Below are 24,094 nucleotides of genomic sequence, written 5' to 3'. Positions count from 1 at the left end.
GTTGTTATTACTTTTTCAATCTCTACTCCATTCCAAACTGACAGGAATGAATTCCTTGACCAGTATAATTTGGCTTAAATTTTTTAAATAAAATTTCCAGAAGCTTTATTTAATTTATATAACAACTGGTCATATTTAAAATGTAGATAATTAGTGAATGTAGAAACCTGAAAAAAAAGTTAAAGATTTGATTACTGCTGCTGGCATGTTATAATTCATCACCTAAAGAAAATGCTGAAAAATACCAACATTAGTAAAGTATCAATCTTCTCAATGCACTTCAGTTTCTATAAATAGGTTTCTTAACCTTAAAAATTAAACATATTAGAATGACAAAGCAATCTTTGGTCCACTTACTAGGATTAGAAAGAGTTCCATAATTGTTTTCTTCCTAAGGTTAAACTAATATCAGAAAAATCATGTGATGACCAAGACAAATCTAAAACAGTTTCATGATTCATTAACCTCAATAGCTAATTTCCACGAATTAACCAATCACTCAATTTTATGTCAATTGAAAATTGTCCCTTAAGTTTTAAACTTCTTTTTAAGTCAATACTCTTATTTGGGTGTCTTTAAGCTGTTACTTAAATTAAATTAAGTCAAATAAATTTGTTAGATGAAAACAATTCTTACATGAAAACATGAAATTTCCAAATGCTAGAATTTTATTTATTTCAGTGAGTATTAAAAAAAAAAACTACTGTAAAAATTCTCTATATTTTAAAGTGGTATGTTACATTGTATGTGGTAATTAGTGGTTCACATAATTTACTATTTGTTTACATCAATACTTGAGGAGTAAAGAAATGTAATATGTTCCATTCTCTCTAGATAACTATATCTTCCCTCCTCTGAGGAAAGATGAGAAGGGAAGTAGGAGGGTTAAAGTGGACAATGAAGTAAGGGAAATTAAAGAAAAAAGAGGAAGAAAGACAAAAAAAGAAGAAACAAAATGAAAGGACCCCTATGACTGCTTCCTATCCAATTAGAGGGAAAAAGGTAAATTCACAAGAAGAATAAGAGTGTTCTACCTTTCTATACTCTTGTCTCCCTCTCAAAATCCCCAAGAACTTGTATCTGTATGCAGACAAACAACCTCTACTCCTTCTTTTCATGATTTGATACATCAAATAGAATTCTTTTGAAAATGTGTACCAGTGTAACATGTCATCCATCCTATGTTGGGATTCAGCTTTTCAAAGTCCAAACAAAACTAATTGAAAGAAGTATAGTTTCTCCAACCACAAATAACTTACAATAAATGAATCTTGTTTGGAGATGGAAATAATAGACTCTTAATTTTATGTGGTTTATATTAAAACTAAGGTTACTGTATATTTATTAGTGATACCTATTCTCAAAAGATAGAGGACTTTTGAAAGGTTGCTTTGTTTATCTTTCAATTTAACCTAAATCTTTTTGAATTTATTCTTTCAATACAAATGTGATAAAATCAGACATCCTCAGCTTAATGCCTGCTTAACATTTAAACAGATTTCAGCGCATGAGTCTGGTGAAGAGACTTGACTCTATGTTTAATTTTTCTCATCTGTAGAGTTTTGTGTTAGACAAAGTATTTCAAGTCCTTTGCAGAATGTGAAGGTCAGTGTATATTGAATAAAGGCTTGCATTTTTAGAAGATAATTCCCCAGGTCATTCTAGCCAATTTGCAATCTTGATTCCAGACCAAGAAAAAAATAAAAAAGTGTAATATCTTATAAATAGGCTCCCAAAGAGGTTCATTGGAACCTGGAACCTCGTTTGTGCCTAAGCCCTTGTTTCTTCAAGGACAGTGTGATTGATAGTGTATTTCACTGAGAGCCATTTGTGTATTTTTATTTGGCTTTTTGTTTTATAGGCCAGTGGATTAGAACCAATCAAGGTATAACCATTATCACGAAAGCATAACTATCATTACTTCCCGTAGAACCGCAGCTTGTTATCTTTTGATGAATCAGAATTGCAACTTTAAATCCAGAAGATGTATTGTACCACATTTCTTAAAAGCATTTATACCTTTTGCTTCAATAGCATCATCTGAGACCAGGGATGAGATGTGGTTGATATTTCCAAAGCCCTAATAGATGTCAACTATTTGTTCAGGAATGAGAAAAATGACATCTGGGTTTTGTTTTATTTATTTATTTGTTTGTTTGTTTGTTTTGGGTATCCATTCCATTCACAAAGCTACAAACCTCAACCCAAGAATTCACTTCTTTTTTTCTATCTCTCTTCCTGACTTTAAGTACCCCATTTTTTTTGCATATTTTTGAACTTCTTCTATTAGACCTCAGCAGTTCATAAGCAATTATTTTCTCATCTTTGATAACTTATATGTCTTCTAATTCAATTTGCTTTGTAAACCTGTCAATTCTTACATTTGAAATTTTAATTTCTTTAAAAATTGGAGTGAAATAGGTAATAAAGCCATCAAAGGCTGGCATAAAAGTATTTTGCATAGCCCAGTCTTTGCTAGTTTGTTTGTCCAAGTGAAAGGTACTCAAATTTCATTCAAACCCTTGAACTTTAACACATTACTATTTTTTTTTTTTTTTGGTCTAGTGCACAGCAATCTGATTCACAGTTTTACAAATGAATGGGAGCGATGATTTTGGTTTATTTGAGTCATTTGTTGTTCTGATCCAACCGATAATTTTTATTCTATTATTATTGTTTTGTTATGATATACAAAGCATAGATACAATTTTTCAGGGGAGGAGGGCACCAGGGATTTAACTTAGGGGCACTCGACCATTGAGCCACATCCCTAGCCCTATTTTATTTTATTGTGTTTTATTAAGAGACAAGAGTCTCATTGAGTTGCTAAGTGCCTCACTAAGTTGCTGAGGTTGGTTTTGAACTCGCAATCCTCCTGCCTCAGCCTTCTGAGCTGTTGGGCTTACAGGCATGTACCACCAACCCCAGCTGCATACATGCAATTTTGACTAGCACTGCTATGTCTGCACTGCTAATGGAGAGTTGTTTCTCCCTTTGTTTACCAAGAAAAACTACATTTTCATGTTAGTATAGTAATCTATCTCAGAGAAACATTGTTAAGGCATCGAAAGATGCAGAGTGACAAAAGTACTTTTCTGGGAAATGTATTTGTATAATGACAATATTGAGATGAAAATAGAAAAATATATAGGAGATTAACTGGATATTTCAATTTTAATTTTGTTGTGTATTTTGTTTGTTTTCTTCTGGGTTGTTGGAATTACTTAGGCATAGACTTTATGTTACATTTTTTATGGTTTGGATCAGGGTTGTCCCACAAGATTCATGTGTTTAGGTTTGGTCCCTAATGCAGCAATGTCCAGAGTGGAGAACTGGGATGTGATTGCGTCATGAGGATTCTAGCCTCATCAGTAGATTAATCCATTCATGGATTTATAGTTTGATAGCATTATGGGGATGTGGTGGAAGATTTAGGGCATGGGGCCTACTAGGGAAAAGCAGGTTTCTGAGAGTGTGCCTTGGAGGGGTATATCCCCAGCTCCTTCCTGACTCTCTCTCTGCTTCCCAGATACCATGAGGTGAGCAGCTTTGCTCTGCCTCACCCTCCTCACCATGATGCTCTGTTTTACCACAGTTCTAAAAACAATGGAGCAGGCTGGCTGTGAACTGAAGCCTCTGAAACCATAAGCTTAAATAAATATTTCTTTCTTTAAAAGTTGTTTTACCCATGTAATGTGACAAAGCAACAAAAACCTGACTAACATAAGCATATCATTATATCATTGGTAATTTTAAACATGTTTAATGATTAGAGCATATCACTAGAATATATTTAATTGTGGCATGCATTAAGTCATTGCAATTAGTAATTAGAAATTAACAAGAGGCAATGTCACCAATAGTGTACACAGAATTCTCTTCATTTTCATGAAAGCAATTTTCGATTTAGTCAGAGTATGTTGTTTAGTGAATTGAATAAAACAGGGTATTCCTCAGGGCAATTCTTGCTAAAAAGCATTTGTTTCCTATTTTAAACAATCCACTTTGGCATTCTTCATTGATCAAATGCCTCAAGCTATTGCCCATATACATTTTATTTCACTGTACATTTCTTAGACATCCAAAATTCAATTTAATATTAATGTCATTTTGTATATAGTGTTATGTATATTAGTTGTCTACATGGATCTTGCTCACTAGATAGTTGACAAAATTCTACTTTGTTCTACTGCTCAGATATGGAGTTGATGAAATTTTTTCCCCATTGACAGTTCTTCAAACATGTGAGGAAAAGTTTATAATATTAATACTTACCATGAAAGAGTTTCCTTAAAACAGAATTAGATGAAACAGAGCAACCAGGACCTATACTGAGCTTTACGTAAGTGTGAACTGTCAATGTATTTGAAAAAAAACAAAAAAAAAACTTGCTCATTGAGAAAGAACATAATAGTCAAAACATTCAGGAAAATGGTTCATAAATGATGCATCCTAAGAGGTGACAGAGCAAAGGCTGAACACAGTATGCAAATGATGTGAAAATATAGCAAAAAGTTATAAACAGCCAAAACTGAGGGGACCTTAAGCAGAAATTGACTGTTGAACAAGACTATTTTTTTTCTAAGACTTAAGGATACCAAATAAATATGGAAAGGTAGAGGTTACAAAATGAAAGGGAGAAAAAATGCAACAAATAACAACTAGATCAAATTCTTAAATGAAAGATGCACACAAAAAAATCAATTTTAAAATATGTAGTCCCATAAAAGGGAAGAGAGAAAGAGAAGGAGGATGAGGGCAAGGGGACGTGGGGGAAAATAGAGTGAGTATGAAAGAGAGGGATAAATAAAATCATTTTATCATGGTAATGCACATTTCTTCTTATAATCTTTCCAACAATACTTTAGTATGCAAAATGATGGTCCTTCAAAAGATGTCCACATCCTAGGGGGTCCTGGAACCTTTGAATATGTTAGATAACACAGAAAATGAAAATTTGCAGATATGATTAATTTAAATGAGATTGTAAGTTTATGCTGGGTTATCTGGGTAGGAGGCTCACAGGAACTGCCTTAGTGAAAGAAGGAGGCAGGGTAATTAATGGCAATGTGACTCAGCACGAGCAAGTTTTGGCCAAACTATTGTTGACTTTGAAGATGAAGAAAGGAGCCACGAACCAATTAATGTAGGCATTCTTTAAAACTAGAAAAGGCAGGGGAATAGATTCTTTCCTGGAGCCTCTAGAGGAAAAAAAAAAAAAAAAAAACTGTCATGCTAACACATGGGTTTTGAGTCCCCTGAAACTTATTTCCGACTTTTGATCTTTAGAACTGTAACATAATAAATTTGTGTTGTTTTAAGCCTCAAGTTTGTAGTAATTTATTACAGGTAGCTGGAAGAATCTAATAAAAATACCATTAGGAATTCAGCATTAAATTCTCATTACAGATAAGAAAACTGACTCTGAAACATGCCATGGTATTTATTGCAAGTTACAGTGCAGACTCAGGACTGAAATATAGACCTTTTCTACTCTAAAACCTAATAAAATGCCATTATTTTACACTGCCACTTCACTATAGACATAGAATAGAATTGAGAAATTAAATATTTTTTTAAAAAAACACATTAATATCTTACTATAATACAGTTTAAGGATTTCCTTGCTAAATATGAGAAGGTTTGTGTTTGTATGGATTCACATACTATACTATTCAAAGGATTAAGTCACAGTTTTTCAGTTTGCCAGTGCTCATGCACATGCGGTTCTCTTGTGTTTTTTTTTTTTTGTCTTTGCTCCCTTAGGTGAGATAATAAGCAAGGGGGCATATTATTATGGTTTGTTAAGTGTCCTCCAAAGTCCCTTGAGTTAAAGACTTGTTTGCCAGCTAATGGCACTATTAGGAGTTAGTGGAACCTTTAAAAGTGGGGAGCCTAGTGAGGATGAGATAAGTAACCAGAAAGTTTTCCTAAAGGGTTTATTATGAACTCTGTCCCTTCCTTTCTTTTTGTTTCCTGGCTTCAATGAGTTGAGAAGCTTTTTTCCCCTACTCACCTCTGCAATATTGTACTTAATTTCCACAGATTCAAAACCCACAGGATCCAATCACCATGGACTAAAAGTTCGAAAATTGTGAGCCCAAATAATTCTAACCTCTATTTAAGTTAATGCATATCAGGTAAATATTATAGCAATTAAGGGCTGAATAGAATAAAAAGCAGGTATAAAGTGATTCCACCTAATGATGAGAGGTACATTTGGAATTGGTGTGTGGGAGACATTTAGAGAAGAAGGCCAAGGAAAACTTGTAAAACTTGTAATGTCATAAGTCAAGCTTAATGTGAGATTCTGGAAAGGTCTCAGGAGACCTCATTGCTGGATAGAAATGTGGACACTAAAGATTATGCTGATGGTGTTTCAGCAAGGAATGAGGACTTTGGGGGGAATTATACTAGAGGCAATCCTTGTTACATTGTGGAAACAATTATGGCTGCACTATATTCATTTCCTTAAATTGTGTGTAAGGCTGAGCTTAAAGGTGACTAATTTTTTGGCACAGGTAATTTCTAGGTGGAAAAGCACTCAGGATATGGAATGGGTATTAGTGGCTCTTTTAATCATATTTACAGTGAAAATCAGGAACAAGATGTATCACAGGAAGGTTTAAAAAATTGTAGCTATTCATGAAAAAGAGAATTTTGACATTTGCAGTCAAGGAAGGTGTGAAGATCAATACCCAAAAGAACTCAAAACCTTTGTAGGAGGACAATAGGAAAGACGCCTTGAGGTTATCTCAACAGTAAGAAAGGTTCCACCCATAGCAGACTCAAAGGTTTGAAAGTGTAAACTCATCTCAAAGACTTTGTTTTGGGAAGAAAGCCTAGGTGTATCTTGCTTTCACTTGACCACATAGGAAATTGTCTACTGAGGACCCCTATCCTTCTATTTATTCATCAAAACACTCAGAGGCTGCTGCAGCATAGTCCCTGCAGACCAAGTTATATAGCTTTCATTGGAGGCAAACCATGGTACCACCCACATGATGCTGGTTTCCCAGAAATATAGAATAAGATAGTCAAGGAGTCATAGAGACTTCCTCCACCATTTCAAAGGAAAGCCTGGGAGACCAGGCAGTGCATGTCAGGGTAAGAATTTCTGAAAGCAACTTGGACTTTTGAGCAATGCTAGAACAGTTAAGACTTTAATGACTCTTGGAAAGAAATCATGTATTTTGAATCATGAAATAAAAATAATGAGGATCCTAAGGCCTAAGTTTGGATCTTGACTTTTCCCAAAATATACATGTGTTCATGGCTTGGTCCTCAGTCTGTGATTCTATTGCATGGTGATAAAAATCTTTAAAATTTGGGGTCAAGTGGAAGGTCATGCCCTTGAAGAGAATATTGGTAGTGCACCCTTTACTCTTGCTCTTTTTGCTTCCCAGTTGCTGAAAGGTGAACAAGTCTCTTCCACCTTTTCCATTCCTGCCATGATGTACTGTGCTGCCACAGGCCCAAAGCAAGAGGGCCAAGCGGCAATGAATTTAGCTCCAAACCATGAGCTAAAATAAATACTTTTTTTCCTCTTAAGTTATCTCAGGTTTTTTGTCACAGTAATGGAAAGTTGACTAACACACATAGCTTTTCTATTAAGTCTTTTGTTTTAAATTAAAATTTTGCCAGATATAAATATTTCACACTACTTTTTTGTTATTTGGTATTTAAGTTTAAATCTTTTTCCACCCATTTATCTAATTATTTACTTATTTTTGTGGTTCCAGGGATTGAATTTAGGGCCTCACTCATAGAAGGCAAGTGTTCTACCACTGAGCTATCTCCCAAGCCCCACTTATTTAAGTATTATATATGGCATTATTTTAGGGTGTTCTGATTAACAGTTTTTTTTTTTAAAATCCTTTCTACATCACTTTGACTTTTATATGTAAATGAACTTAGTAGAGTAAGAGTTTGAAGTTCTGTGGCTCATAGAGGACAGAAGATTATTTCTCTTATGTAACAGTCTGATACAGATAGACTTTTCTGTATGGAGTCATGCAAGGATTCAATGGCTCTTCTATTCTCAAATGCATACCTTTCAAGATTGCTCCTGATAGGGTCATTTCCAGCCGGTAAACAGGAATTAATCCAGGATATGGGTCTTAAAATGATGACCCTGAAAAGAAAAACACCATTTCCCTTTGTATATCATTGGTGAGAAACTAGTTTCCTGCCCACACTTAACTGCATGTTTCTAAATGGGTGATAAAAATGCAGGGAGAAGTGAAAGATTTGGAAGAAAAATATCTGTACAACATAGTAAATTTAATGAATTTTTATTTGTTTTGATTATTTATGTATTTCTATAAACTTGCTATGAGTTTTATATTTATCATTCTTTCTCTTTCTTTCCTTTCTCATTTTAAAAAATGATCGCTTTTCAGCAGTGACACACACCTATAATCCTAGCAATTCAAAAGACTGAGGCAGAAGGATCACAACTTTGAAGCCAGTCTGAGCAACTTGATGAGACCTTGTCTCAAAATACCATATAAATGTCTGAAGATGTAGCTCAGCATTTGTTCACTTCTTGGTGCAGGCCCAGTACCATAAACATTTTTTTTAAAAGTTTCCTTTATTGCATTTAGTTATTCTGTGTTATTTTATTTCCATGTGTACTTGAATGCTATATTTTCATGTAGACACTTTTAATTATTTGAAAATATTTCAACATATGCACTCAATTGTACTTATAACAAAGATAACTTTTAAAAATAGTATTTTCTGTTCTCTAGAATATTTTAACTTCCCCCTCTGAATATAGTCAACCTCATATTAGAGTTTTAACATTATCATTCTTGAAGACAAAATAAGGTATCAAATTTTGTATTCAATAATTAAATATACTACTATTTAGAAACACCATTTTTTTTCTGAGTCTCCACGTTTCTTCTTCATACAGTTGCTTACTTGTTTAAACATTTCCCTTAGTTTTTCTCTTGGTGACAATTTCCACTGTGGTAAATTATATTTGTCTCTGTAAGCTGGAAATGGTCTTATTTTTTTTTTTACCTTATCCTTTGGCAACAGTTTACTAGGGTTTAAAATTGAAGTTAATGCTTATTTTCATCAAGAATTTTCTATATTTTACTTAACTCAGTTTCTGGCTTTCTATTTGTTATGTGAATTGTGCTATTATTCTAATTGATATGCCTCTAAAGTTTGCCAATTCTTGATGATAATTTTGATAATTTCTTGTTGTACATGGCTTCCTGTTCAGTGATGCTAGTCCACTTTTAACTTATGTACTCAGTACTATTTTCAATAAAGCTCTATGGCTTTAGTTATTCAAATAGTTCTTCTTCACCTTTCTTTTGTGGCATCTCCTCTTGGAAGTAATTGGAGATTATTGGACACATTCCATGTTTCTTAATTGCTCTTTCATATATTTCTGTTTTCTAATAAAATTTTAATTGGCACATAATAATTTTACATATCTATAGTTATGTACATATTAATGTATAAGGTAATATTTTGGGGAGATACTGGGGATTCAACTCAGAGACTCTTCTCTACTGAGCCACATTCCCAGCACTATTTATTTTTTTATTATGAGACAGGTCTTGCTAAGTAACTGAAGTTGGTCTCAAAATTGCAGTCCTCCTGCCTCAGTCTCCCATGTTGCTGGAATTATAGGCATATACCACCATGTCCAGATGTACAGTATAATATTTTAACACAAGGATACAATGAAATGATCAAATTTCTATTGCATTTTCAGTGTATTCTTCAATTCTACCTTCAAGCATATTCATCATGTATTTGATTGTATTTATTTAAAAGTTTACCTTTTCTATTGTTTATATTGAATGTTCTTTTAAATCTAGAGAATTAAAACCATCATACCCACCCTCAAGAATGGTATCCTAATTAGAATAAGATATATCCCATACTTATATAATTTTATAAAAATGGATTTTACTGTCATGTTTAACTAAGAACTAATAAAAATGTTGTTTGTAATTAGCAATTTTTATCATTTAAGTTTATTTTTAACAATTATTATTTTAATAGTCATATCTTCTTTTAACTCATTAAAATGCATTTATTCTAAAGTCAGAGAATTTCATAAAATTAATGTTGCATCAGATGTTTTCATATGTTCATAATTTATTCTGTTAATCTTTTTTCTTAGAATTAGATTTAAATTGCATAAAATGTTTTGTTACTATAGTGTATAGATTCAATTTAAATGTTTATTTTCAAAATATCCTTAATTTCTTCTTCATTCATCTCCACTTGTGATAGCTCTTTATAACTAGTGTTTTTCAGGCTGCTTCCACTTGGTACACCAGGTTCAAGTCTAACAGTGTTTTCACAAGGCAGGTTTAGAGTTTTGCCCTGTGCTGAATACAGCTACACAGCCATCTGCTGTTTTGTTGAATTCCTAGTTGAGAATGACCCTGTTCCTTAGGCTCACTTTCTGAATATTTTGGTTCTTATTCTGGAATGGACATGGGATATTTTTTTTCTATTTTCAAAAGCAGCTAGGTGAATAGCGAAGTGACCCACTCAATCTCAAGCTTCAAATTTGAAGTTAATCCTTTTCTCCATTTCTAGGTAGATAGTTTTTGTCCCCTGGACTCAGAATCATCAGCTCACAGCCTTAACCTTGATGATTGCATTTATATATTTCTATTCTATTCTTTTTTTTTAATGGAGCATTGTATGCCTTTTAGATTCTACAGTTGTTCTGCAACTTATGTGCTATTCTATGCAAATAAACCCATCAGAATTTGAACATATTGTTAGGTGAAAGTACAGTTAATACTCCTGACCTACTGGACATCATCGCCTAGCTGGCCCTTTGTAAACGTACACAGAACATTTGCATTAGAACATTTACATTTACTTTTGAGCAAAATTATCTAACTCAAAACCAATTTCATAACAAAGTGTTAAAATATTATGTAATTTATTAAATCCTGTATTAAAAGCCATAAACAAAATGGTTTTACGTATATGCTGCTTTTTCATCATTTAAAAGTTGAAAATTCATAAGTCAGGGACCATCTGTACTATTATTATTTTGTTTTTACTCTTTTAAATTCAGTGTCATTTCTGTGTGTTTGAAGCACAGGATATGTTCAGAGTGGTACACTCCCTATCATCATGGCTTTCATGCATTTCAATCTGTCTTTTCTAACACAGCAAAACTTCTCTGGCTAAGAACATTATGGATTTTCTATGGTCAGGTTTCCTGGACATTTTCAATTATCATCTTACCACACATATCAGCACTCCTGAAATAGTCAAATAATTCTTTATTTTTTTTAGTTTACATGATGTACATTCTGGTCAATAATTTTTAGGTGTCTTTACATGCTTTTATTCACTAGTGTTCTAGATGCTGAGTGATGTAACCCTAAGTATTTTTCTCTGTTTTTTATTTATTATTTTCCTGTTATGCTTATTAGCATCATATAGTGCTTATGAGAGCAGAACTCTTTTGAGGGTAAGGTTTGGAATCCTCACCATCATTCAACTATTTTTAAATCTCTGTTTGGCAAATTGTTTAACCTCCCTGAATCTCAGATGAATTATCTGTAAGACTGAGATGATGTTGATGCTTAGGATAAAGGGTACTTTAAATATTGAGATAACACATGTAAAGCACAGCATGTAACACAGTATATTTAATACATTTTACCAATTGTTTTCTTATTATATTATTTGAACAGCAAAAATTTCCAGATTTCCATATTCAGACTGAATTTCTCTTCTGAAATACAACTCCATCTCTAACTCCCTCCTTGGCCTAGCACTTGACTATAAGGTATGTGCTTCAAGTTTAAGGTGTTTAGAACAGAAATCTTGATTTCTCTCCCATCCACCTCTTCCCTTTCATTTTCTCCACATTTTAATAAAAAGCAAGTAAGTGTCTCAATCCAGAGTTATAATAAAAAAAATCGCAATGCTAGACCTCATTTTGTTTTTGTTCCCTTCCACCAGCCTTAGTTCAATCTATCATTGTTGTATCAATAAATATCACATTTTATATATTTAGTTTACTTTCTATTACCATGTCAGTGCTTCAGATTAACATCATCATCTCTAAATTTAATGATTTGAACAACCAGTTCACTTACTTCTCACCTCCAGTTCTGCTCCTCCAGTTCATTCTCCACACTGTAGCCAGAATGGTCATTTATAAGTTATTGAGCAGAAATGGAAGATGACAGAGGCACTGGTACAACATAGTATTCCAGGAGTTATTTCCTATTGATTGTTTCTGAGAATGTAATGCAAATGGGCATTGTTTTCCATGTGTTGAACATTCCAAATATCATATCCAAGCAAATGTTTCACTAGTTTGAACCATCCAAAATTACAGAATATTAATTCTGATTAAATAACCAGTGGAAGGGAGGCACTTAGAAACATGATTAATACAATGGAAAGTGAGTATAATAGAAATTACATTGAGAAACACATATGTAAAAACAAAGAGATAAATATATGAGCTAGACAAAAGTCATTTGAAAAATGGACAAGAACTTCACAATAGTAGATGGATAGAAGGTCCACATTGGGTCGGGGGAATAGTATAGTAAGTAAGAGAAGAATTTGTCACCAAGTTAAAAGAAAATGTTAAAATTCCAATATTCTAAAAATAACTTTATCAAGGAGCACTTAGCACGTTTAAAGAGATTCACACCTAGATATATTTGGAACTTTAAAACAAAGACATGAAAAAAAATGATGATTAAAAATGTAAGTCTCCCCTGAAATACTAAATAAGTGATAAATATGAGAGAAACATAATAATGTATTTTTCAAAAATCTGTGATGTTAAACATAAGAATTTCCTAAATGGAAGCATGCATTCAAGAAAAAAAAAAAGCTTCTTTATCTGACTTGGAATTTAGCAACAATGACATCAGTAGCTTAATAGGAAACAAATTGGAATCATTCATGAACATTTCAGGATTACTAATAGAATTGAATTCAGATGTCATTGCTGTCTATATGTGTAATAAATTCAAACAAATTGGCAAAAAAATTCTTAAGCTAATAAACAATTATAGAGAGTTGAAGGATAAAAGGTTAATATACAAAGGTCAACTGCTTTTCTGTATGTTAGCAATGAACAAGAAATTTGAAATAAAATAAAAACACAATAACATCTATTATTAGTACAACAAAAATGAAATTCTTAGTTATAAGTATGGATAATAAAATGTGTATAAGTTATATGAGAATATGTACAACATATATGAGAAAAACTGCAAAATTCTTATGAAAGGAATCAAAGAAGAACTAGAAGCTAGGAGGGACATCCCATGTTCATGGATAGAAAAACTCAATATTGTTAAGATACCAGTTCTTCTCAATTTTACCTATAGATTCAATGAAATGCCAATCAAAATCTCAACAAGTAATTTTGTATATTTCAACACACTATTGTAAAGTTTACATGGAAAGACAAAATACCCAGAGTAGCCACCACAATATTGCAAGAGAATAAAACTAGATGACTGAAATTACATGACTTTAAAAGTTACTTCAAGGTGTAGTATCCAAGGAAAAGTCATATTCATTAAATACTAGCCAAAGAGAGAGACCAAAAATAAACCCACATAAACAGTCAATTGATCTTTGGCCAAGGGGCAAAGGCAATACAATGGAGTAATATAGTCTTTTTAACAAATGTTGCTATAAAAATTGTACATCTTTCTGTGCACACACACACAAATGCAGACAAAGACTTTATGCTTTTCATAAGAAAGAACTTTAAAAGGAGCACAGATATCAATAAGAAATGCCACCACTATAAAATAGACAGAAGGCAATAATAGTAGGAAATCTAAATGGGTATGGTGGAGTGATTTTAGATATAACAGCAAAGGCACACTCCATGAAAGATAACAATCTGAATTTCATTAAAATTGAGAAACCCTCTTCCAAAGACTCTATTAGTGAAAAATGAAAAGAGAAGCCACAGATTGAAAATGTTCACAAATGATATAACTGATAAAGTTCTGCTATAAAAGTACATGATATCCTCTTAAAATTTAATAAGAAAATAACATCATTAAAACTGGAGTATGAGCTGTGAAAGAGCATGTGCTTATTATGGACAAGACCCTTGGATTCATTCCCCAGTTCTCCCTTATCCCTACCAAAAAGGCCAAAGAACAGAATCAACACCTCACCAATGAAGTAACACAGATCATAAATAAGCATATGAAAATATGCTCAAATTCATGTTATCAAAAATGCAAATTGAAAAAACAATGATGTTTCACTATGCATTTATCAGAATGGCCAATACCTAGAACACTGCAGATGTGAATGTGGAATAATTTTAATTCATTGCTAATGGAAATGCAAGATGATACTTGGAAAACATTTTAACAGTTTCTTACAAAATGAGACTACTTTTACCATATGATCCAGCAATCACATTCATTGGTATTTACTGAAAAGAATCCACAGAAAACTCCATTAATAGATATTTTTAGCAGTTCTAGTTATTATTGCCAAAAGTTGGTGGCACCCACCATGTTTTTAAGTGAATAAACTGTGGTGTATTTCAACAATATTACTTAGTGTTCAAAAGTAATGATCTATCAAACCATAACTGACATGGAGAGGACTTAAATTAATATTTCTAATGAAGACACCAATATAAATAAATTATATATTATATAATTCCAACTATATGCCATTCTAGAATTAACAAAACTATGGAGATAATAAAAGGTCAGTGATTACCAGAGGATGGATTTGGGAGGGATGTATGTGAAGCACAAAGGATTTTTAGGACAGTGGAAGAACTTTATTTGGTTCCACAATAATGGATAACTGTCATAAACATTTGTTGAAACTAATAGAATGTGTAACACCAGGGATAAATTCTAAAGGAAAGTACGGGTTCTGGGTATAATGTAAAATCACCAATTTCAGCAAATATGGCAACCCAGTGGGGGATGTTAATATGAGAAGCTGTACATGCAAAGAGACAGGGGTATGTAGCATATGTCTCTGCCTTCCTCTTAATTTTTCTGTGAATTTAAATTTGCTTTTGAAAAATAAAATGTTTTGAAAAAAATCCATAGAATCGTTTTTATCCATCAGTGTGAATAATTGAGAAAAAATAAGACTATGTGATATGCAAATAGTTTTAGAAGAGCCAACTTAAGAATATTCCATTAAAATATTAAAAATCTATTGTTAATTTTGCAAGTTAGAGTTCTGAACAATACTATTAAAAGTGAAACTTTTATGTATGTTTCACTCTATATCCAGAAGCCTCCGTTAGTCATTTTTATGACTACATCTAAAGGTTGAACATATGTATGTGTGTTTATTGAAGTGTGTAAAATTAAAATAGCACTTTTCTCTGTGTAAATGTGTTCAGTTCTGCAATAAATCAAAAGTATAGCGTAGAACTCATTTCCTCTCCTTGTATGGCCTAATGGGAAAATAGGATCTAAAGAGCATAGGATTACATTCTCTTCCCACTATAACAGATGGATGTTCATTTGCAAAACAATGATGTGTTCCAAATAGAAAGAAGAAAATTTCAGTAAATGCAAAAAAGATTGGTATGTATTTTTAGTTTTCTCTATATCTTATTAGAAATGTATTATTTGATGGACAAATAATTGGTATCTGGATATAATTTTAGTCTGCCCTTAAACACTTGATTGAATCTTCATAAAATTTTGAAGCAAAATGGAAACAAAATAGAATTCTTCCTCTTTGGGACAGTTTAGTCATTCTTCTCTATTTGGAAAAGTGGAGTTGACCTATGATAATAGTGTCAGGGAAATAAAATATAAGAATGAACAATGGCTTGATGATAAAAAAGGAGAATGGAATTTCCTTTTAGTTTTAATCTGTGTATGAATTGATAAGGTCTTACAAAAATAGAAAGCATGATATTCAACTTCCTTCTCTGTAATGTTAAAGTTAAAAAGGGTAAATGGATTATGGCTAGTGTGATTGAACATGACCATAAAATATGAAAATAGTAAAAAAATTGGTTTTCTAAATGACATTTATTTAATTTATTTATATTTGTCAATTATTATAGAAAAATTGTGAAACTCTAGGTTAACATTCAAGTGGAAAAATATTTTAAAAGATTGATTTGGGGGAAAAACATTGATAGAATTGATATTAATTCTCGAAAGAAATCAAGCAGATATTTTTAAAGTTTCAAGAGTCATTTATTTCTCAGATTATAACAGAATACAAATTGCTACATGTGCTAGGAAATTTGATATATTCAGAAATCAGTAAGTAAAAAAAATTTTTTTTTAAATCTCCACTAGATGCAGTGGTACATGCCTGTAATCCTAGCAACTCCAGAGGCCGAGGAAGCACAGGATCACAAGATGGAGGCCAGCCTAAGCATCTTAGTGATACCCTCAGCAGCTTAAGGAGACCCTGTTTCAAAATAAAAAATAAAAATGATCAGGGATGTGGCTCAGTGGCAAAGGATTCCTGGGTTCAATACCCAGTAATGAAAAACAAACAAACAAACACCCACAAAAACCCCAACAATAACAAAACTATCTCCTATAAAGTATTTGCAGTTATATTTCACATGACCCTAAAAGAAAGTAAGTTCATTCCAATATTCCTCAACCTACTTTCATGTGCTTATATGATTTTTCTCTCAACTGCTCTGCTCTAGAATATTTCTGAAGAATATTTTGTTGTCTCAGCAAGACAGTCTATGGTAATACCAATACTCATTTCTATCTCCTCCTCAACTCCTGCTCTCCAATCTTGGCAGGATTCAACATCCTCCTCCTGTATTAATATGGATTGACAGTGCCTCCTTTTGAACCATGATGGTTGGGACTTGCCTGGGGTCTTCTACAGTAATGTTCTATAAGTGAAGTTGGAATACACATATTTACAGGGTGGGACAGAGCACCCTGCCCTATACCCAGGACTTGAGGTTCCTGTATGATTTTGTCTTTGCTCCTATGTGCAGAAAAAAAATTCAGGAACAAGAACTTATTTCCTATGAGTCTACCCATTACTATAATTATATATTATAGATTTAATGCTTTTCTCTTTGGTTAAAGCACATTGATTTTTTTAAATGAAACAAATATAAACTATTTAGAAGGTAGTGTTTTTCTGTTGAAAAGTCCATTCCTTTGCTTTCTTTTGTGAAAGCCTTACTGTTTAATAAGTATATTTAGGTATCCATTATTCTTGTTTGCAATTTATATTTTATTATTAGTATTATGAAGAATTATTTAAGTAACTTGAAAATACATTTTGGCCTAGAATATAAACTCCCAAGAAGGTAGAATTTTTTTGTTCCTTTTATTCACTGCTGTACCCCTGGGTGAATAGAACAGAATCCACTTGACTAATTCTATCACCCACTTCAAGCTATTGCTCACTGAGGCTTATCTGGATTGCCCTAATTAAAGTGGCAACCCATCTACACCACCGCCCCCAGTCTCATTCCAGGCTCTCCCAACTCTAGTAAATTATTTTTCAAAATAGTTATGCTTTCATAACATAAGTGTTCAGTTTATGAGGTTCTTAAAATCTCCAGGTGGGCAAATCAGAAAATACTGAATGCAAAAATCTGGAATTTGAGAGAGAGCTGGACTTTAAATACAAATTTTGGAGTTACTGTCATGTAGAAGGTATATGAAGTTCTAAGACTTGAAAAGACGTTTTGAACAACTAATAAAAAAGAAACAAAGAAAAGACTGCCAAAGAGGTAAATGTAGGCTGATAAAGAACAAAAAGCAATGGAGGGGCTGGTAAGTGCCTTGGGGGTGCTATGTGAAGAGATTAAAGGGAAGAGGAAGAGTCTGTGTTGGCTTGCTCCTGGAACTCTGTATGGAGCCTGAGGCTTCTTGCGTGCTAGGCAAGAGTTCTATCTTGAGCTACATCTCCAGCCCTGAGAAATAGTAAATAGGAGGAAAAGCTGATGAAGTAGGAGAAAACTGAGTGAATGTGGTGTCTCTGAGGTTAAGCAAAGAAAATGACTTAAGGAGCAGAGAGAAATTAACTGTCAAATACTGTTGATGAATCAGGTTCTATGGCCTCTGTGGACAATGGATTCAGTAAGGTAGAGGTCACTGGGGGGAAAAGAAAAACGAGACAAAAGAACGTTTGGTGGAGTGATGAGCCAAAGATCATATTAGAGTATAATTAAAAGGATAGAAAAGATAGGAAAGCTGCTGTGGAAATGAATAGAAATAAGTATTTCAGTTTAGTTTGTTGTTTTTATTGTTTTTTTTTTTTTGTACCAGGATTCTTAACCCCTGAGACACATCCCAAGTCCTTTTTCTATTTTTATTTAGAGATATTGTTTCGTTAAGTTGTTTAGGGCCTCTCTAAATAAGTTGCTGAGGCTGGCTTTTCACTCAATGTCCTCCTGCCTCTGCCTCCCAAGTCCTGGGACTACAGATGCCCCTCGCTTGGCTTAGAAAAGAAAAAAAAAATGTGTAAAATGGTGGAAATGATTTAATAAAGATCATTTTCTATGGGTGAAGAGGTAGAAATATGGGAGACTATAATCAATTGGAAGGATTAGCTCTAAATAATTTTTTTTGGTAACAGGCAAAAAGGCAAAGGGTATGGGTGGAGGTATTGGTAGGTAGAGGGGGAAATGTGGCTTGTAGAAGTTCAATCCCTTAAACTTTCTCGGTAGGAAATAACATAATAAGGAGGAAGAATAAGATGTTGGGGACTTATGGAAAGAAAAGAGTGTAAACCAGATGTGTAAGACCAAGGAAGACATGAATTAAGGATTTATAACATGGCAGTTGGGGTTGATGATCCTAAATTTAGTGCACGTCTACCTACATTTGGTTGTGTCTTCTCCTCCAGCCATATTCAGTATTTAAACTCAGTTTAAAACTGGTCACAGAAGCAGGTTAAGTCAGGTCTGTGGTTTTGATAAATGATTGTGAAAAAGAGCAATTTTAATGATTGGCTATAGTATTTAAAAGGAGTAAGAAGTGATCTAAGATCTTTAAAAGAATAATATTCAGAGGAAAATTTTGGTAGGGTCAGTAGAATGATAAACATTCCCATGAGATTGGGTGGTAAGTGTTTGAAAAATAGGAGGTGGAGTACATAGAGATGCATGAAATTAAAGTGAAGGGTTGCATGAAGAGGACTAGGTAAGATCTTGAGAATGACTGCTGAGGTAGGGAGGAGATCACACTCATTGGGCAGAGGAAGACAAGAAAGACAAGGGACTGAGAGAGCTGGGTGTTAAACACTGTACTCACCCTTAATTGGATAGGAGTAGTTTTTCAGGAGAAGGAAGGGATTTCATAGGCATTGTGGAGGGAAGCCACATTGAAGAAATGTGGGTAATGTAGTTTTATTTACACTCAAAACTGTTTTCTTATTTTCATTTGTTTTCTTGTTTTCATTTGTGTCTTGGCTTGTGGAAGTAAATGTGGTCTGGGGAAAAAAATTAAAAAACAAGCAAAGATCAAGAAGGACAATTATTCCACCTACTGGCCTAGGGGTAAGAAGTTAGTATGAGAGGGAAAAAAAGGATGCTAATTGTTGGGTGTGTTGGAAGCTCCCCGCTGAAGTTAAGTTTCCCTCTAGCAAGAACATCACAGAATCCCTTACCCCTTCTCCTCCTCTCTGAAGGGCACCAAGCTAAAGAGCACCAAATTCAAAAGTTTTCTGGACCAATCCCCACAGGACACAGTGTCTGCTTGCCATTCCTGAGTCACCCTGCCAATCAGCACCCACCACTCGCCTACACAACCCTTCTTAAGCGGAAACTTGCAAGCTCACACTCTCTTCCTCTCTGCCCTCTTCCACTCTTCCTCTTCTTTCTCTCCTCCCTCTCTTTCTCTTTGCTCTTTCTCTCTGCCCTCCTCCTCTCCTCTCTCTGTTCTCTGTCTCTCCTTTTATTCCCCTTGGGGCAGCCCCCCAATAAAATCTCTTGGTTGAATCTCCATCTCAGGCAAGTCACTCAACTTTCACTATTATTTGAAACTAAAACAGCAAATAATCCAGACTCAATTAGATCAAGATGGATGGAGCATTGAAAGAACAGGATGAAGAAATAGGGGCTTTTGCTGATAATAAATAATAAATTCCTTAAAAAACATTTAAAGGGTCTCAGGGGCTTAAGAGAAAGAAAAGCAGACCAAAAAAACTGAATCATTGTCTTAAGGAATTTAGGCTGAAGTAGGTAAGAAGAAAGATATGATATTTCCTTTTCTGTTTTGACATGTATATATTCTAATTGCTTGTCTTTTATGATGAATATGCATACATAAGAATATGTACATGTTTTAAATTTCTTCCCAATTTATTTCTTATGTTTTGTTTAATTTATGCTATATGTTTCTTTTACTACATTTAGTTATTTTCATTTTTAACTCTAGTTGACTAATTTAGCCTTTGGAATTAGGTTTAAGAAAAACTCCTCTTCTAAAATTGATAAGGCAATTCTGCTAAAACATTAATATACTGTTTTTCCCACTTTTGGCTTTAACTAACTTAGAGCTTTCATAAGTGATTGATTTATTTGTCTATAATTTTGCCAGTGCCACATTGTTTTTTATTGCATTAACTTTTTAACATGTTTTCTGTATCATAACTAATCCTATTTCCCCAGCATTCACATTTCTTTTCTTTTCTTTTTTTTTTTGAACACTTTATCCTTTATTTCTTTTTCTTATCTTATTGGACTGGCTAAAATAGCCAGTAGAAAATAATAGAATAATTTGGTGTAATTAGCATTTATGTTTTTTTTTAGGCTGCAGAAATATTCATAATATTTGAAAATTTCAAGTGTGTAGTATCTGGAGTATGTTCTTCAAAGATTTTTTAAAATATTTCTATTTGATCTTTTTAGATATGCATTGTATATCTAAAAGTACAGTGTGCAGTGTATTTTGACATATTATATATACATGGAGTATAACTTATTCTAATTAAGATTTCATTCTTGCTGTTGTACATGATGTGGGATTTTACTGGTCATGTACTCATATGTGAACATAGGAAAGTTATGTCCAATTCATTCTACTTTCTTTCCTATTTCTATGCCCCCTGCCTTCCCTTCATTCCCCTTTGTCTAATCCAATGAATTTCTTTTCTCTCACTCCCTTATTGTATATTAGCATCTGTATATCAGAGAGAACATTTGACCTTTGGTTTTGGGGGATTGGCTTATTTCACTTAGTATGACTGTGTCCAGACCCATTCATTTACCAGCAAAAGTCATAAAGTCATTTTTATGGCTGAGTAATATTCCATTGTGTATATATAGCACTGTTTTAATCCATTAATTGTTAAAGGGCACCTATGTTGTTTTCATAGCTTAGCTATTGTGAATTGAGCTGCTATAAATATTGGTGTGGCTGTGTCTTTGGAGCATGCTTATTTTTATGTCCTTTGAGTATATACTGAAGAGTCAGATAACTGGGTCAAATGTTCCTTCTATTCCAAGTTTTCTGAGGAATCTCTACACTGCTTTCCAGAGTGGTTGCACTAATTTGCAGTCCCACTAGCAATGTATGAGTGTATGGTTTCCCCCCAGATTCTTGCCAACATTTAGTGTTTTTTGTATTCTTTCTTTCTTTTTTTGGTCTGGGGATTGAACTCTGGGCCACTTACTTGACCACTGAACCACATCCCAGCTCTATTTTATATTTTATTTTTGAGACAGGGTCTCACTGAGTTGCTTAGGTTCTTGCTGAATTGCTGGGGCTGGCTTTGAATTCCTGATCCCCTTGTCTCAGCCTCCCAAACTGCTGGGATTACAGGCATGTGCTGCCACTTGTGGCTCTTGTATTCTTGATTGTTGACATTCTGACTAAAGGTAGGTAGAATCTCAGTGTAGTTTTAATTTGTATTTTTGTAATTACTAGAGATGTTTTCATGTATTTGTTGACCGTTTGTATTTCTTCTTCTGTCAAGGGCCTTTTCAGTTCCCTTGCCCATTTATTGATTGGGTTACTTGGTTTTTGTTTGTTTGTTTGTTTTGGTGTTAAGTTTTTTGAGTTCTTTGTATATTCTAGAGATTGATGTTCTATCTGAGGTGTTGGTGTCAAAGATTTTCTCCCATTCCGTAAGCTCACTTTTCATGTTGTGAATTGTTCTTAATCCCAAGGAGAAGGTTTTCCATATTTTGCCACTAATTATATTTTTGAAGATGTTTTTAAAATATATTTCTCAAACTAAGGACAGACTTTTAATATAGTTTACTAGTAATGTCCTTTTTTTTAAAAAAAAGCATCAGGATTGCCTGTTAAATTTTATCAATGAATATATCTTTGTATATTGCGGCAAGTATAAGATTTTTCTAATTTTCTGAATTTTACAAAATTGAATTTCAATTGACTGATCTTATTTTATTGGAATTGATTCAAATTGACCATCTCATTTTATCTTTTATTTACTATTACTTACTTTGATTGGATTTGTTTTAGCCTCATAGAATGTTAAACAGTACCTCATTTTTTATGGGGGTGAGGGGAAGAACTGGGGATTGAACTCAGGGGCACTCAACCACTGAGCCACATCTCCAACCCTATTTTGCATTTTATTTAGAAACAGAGTCTCAATGAGTTGCTCAGTGCCTTGTTTCTGCTAAGGCTGACTTTAAACTCATAATCCTCCTGCCTCTGCCTCCCAAGCCTCTGGGATTACAGACTTGTGACATGGTGCCCAGCTTGTACCTCATTTTCATTGTCATAAGATCATGTGTAAATTTATTTTAATGCTTGAAGGAACAGACCAATGAGCCCATGTAGAACTATGGGTTTCTTCATGAGATGGATAGGTTTTTAACTTTAAATTAAATTACTTTAAAAAGGAAGGTTGTTTACATTTTTCATTTCTTTAGTTTTGGTTTATTGCATTTGCTCAAATAAAGTTACTCATAATAGTCTCCTCTTAACTGTATAATGTCTAAGAATCTCTTTGACGTTTTCCTTTTCATTCTCATTATTGCTACTTTTACTTTTCTTTTTCCTGATCATTTTTTATAACCCTATAAATCTTATTCAAGAACTGGTTTGGTTTTGTGAATTTTTCTATGCTATGTATTTTCTTTTCCTTTCCTTTCTTTTTTTTTTTTAAAGAGAGAGAGAGAGAGAGAGAATTTTTATTTATTTATTACACAACATCTTTGTTTGTATGTGGTGCTGAGGATCGAACCCGGGCTGCACGCATGCCAGGTGAGCGCGCTACCGCTTGAGCCACATCCCCAGCCCTTTTTTCTTAAATTAATGTATATGCAATTGTTTTTCTTGGATTTTATTTAGATCGAATTTATTGCTCATTTTCTAATGTCTTGCCATGTACAGATGCTCAACACATAATGGGGTTACATTCTGATAAATTTATTGCAAGTTGGAAATATCACAAATCAATTGTGCATTTAACATACTTAGCCCACAGAACATTACAGCTTTGCGCTGTGGACTGTCCATTGTTTGCTCTCATGATCACATGGCTGACTGGGAGCTGTGACTCACTGCTGCTTACTGACATAGCAAAAGAGCATGATGCTGCATATTAGTAGCCTGAGAAATGATCAAAATTCAAAATTAGAAGTCCGGTTTCTCCTAAATGTGTACAACCTTTCCATCATCATAAAGTAAAAAACATCATAAACGGAAACATCATGACTCAATGACTGTCTATACTTAGTAAAGGAAACGAAAAATAACTATCTAATTTTGCATTTTGAACGTCGCTTTCCTCTATGTAAATGTTTAGCTACATCTTACATGTTTAATATATCTATCCATCTCTGTAAAGACCTATGTTGTATAATGATGTTTCTGTTAATGATGTGCTAAATACAGGATGATAGTTCCATATGATTATAATATCACCTAGTGCCACCGTCACTGTCATAAACTGGTAGTGCAATGCATACCTCATGAGTCTGTGGTGGTGCGGGTGTGTAAACAAACCTATTTCGCCGCCAGTCTGTATCAAAGTATAACATATGCAATTTTGTAAAGTACACAGTGAGATAATGATAATGCATGACAGTATTACTGGTTTGTGTATTTACTATGCTATACTTTTATCATTATTTTAGAGTGTTCTATTTATTAAAAAGAAATTACTGCAAGATAATATGCCT

The sequence above is a fragment of the Urocitellus parryii genome, chromosome 3 (assembly GCF_045843805.1).
Source record: "Urocitellus parryii isolate mUroPar1 chromosome 3, mUroPar1.hap1, whole genome shotgun sequence".
Lineage (NCBI taxonomy): Eukaryota > Metazoa > Chordata > Mammalia > Rodentia > Sciuridae > Urocitellus > Urocitellus parryii.
Note: the sequence above shows the minus strand (reverse complement) of the source record.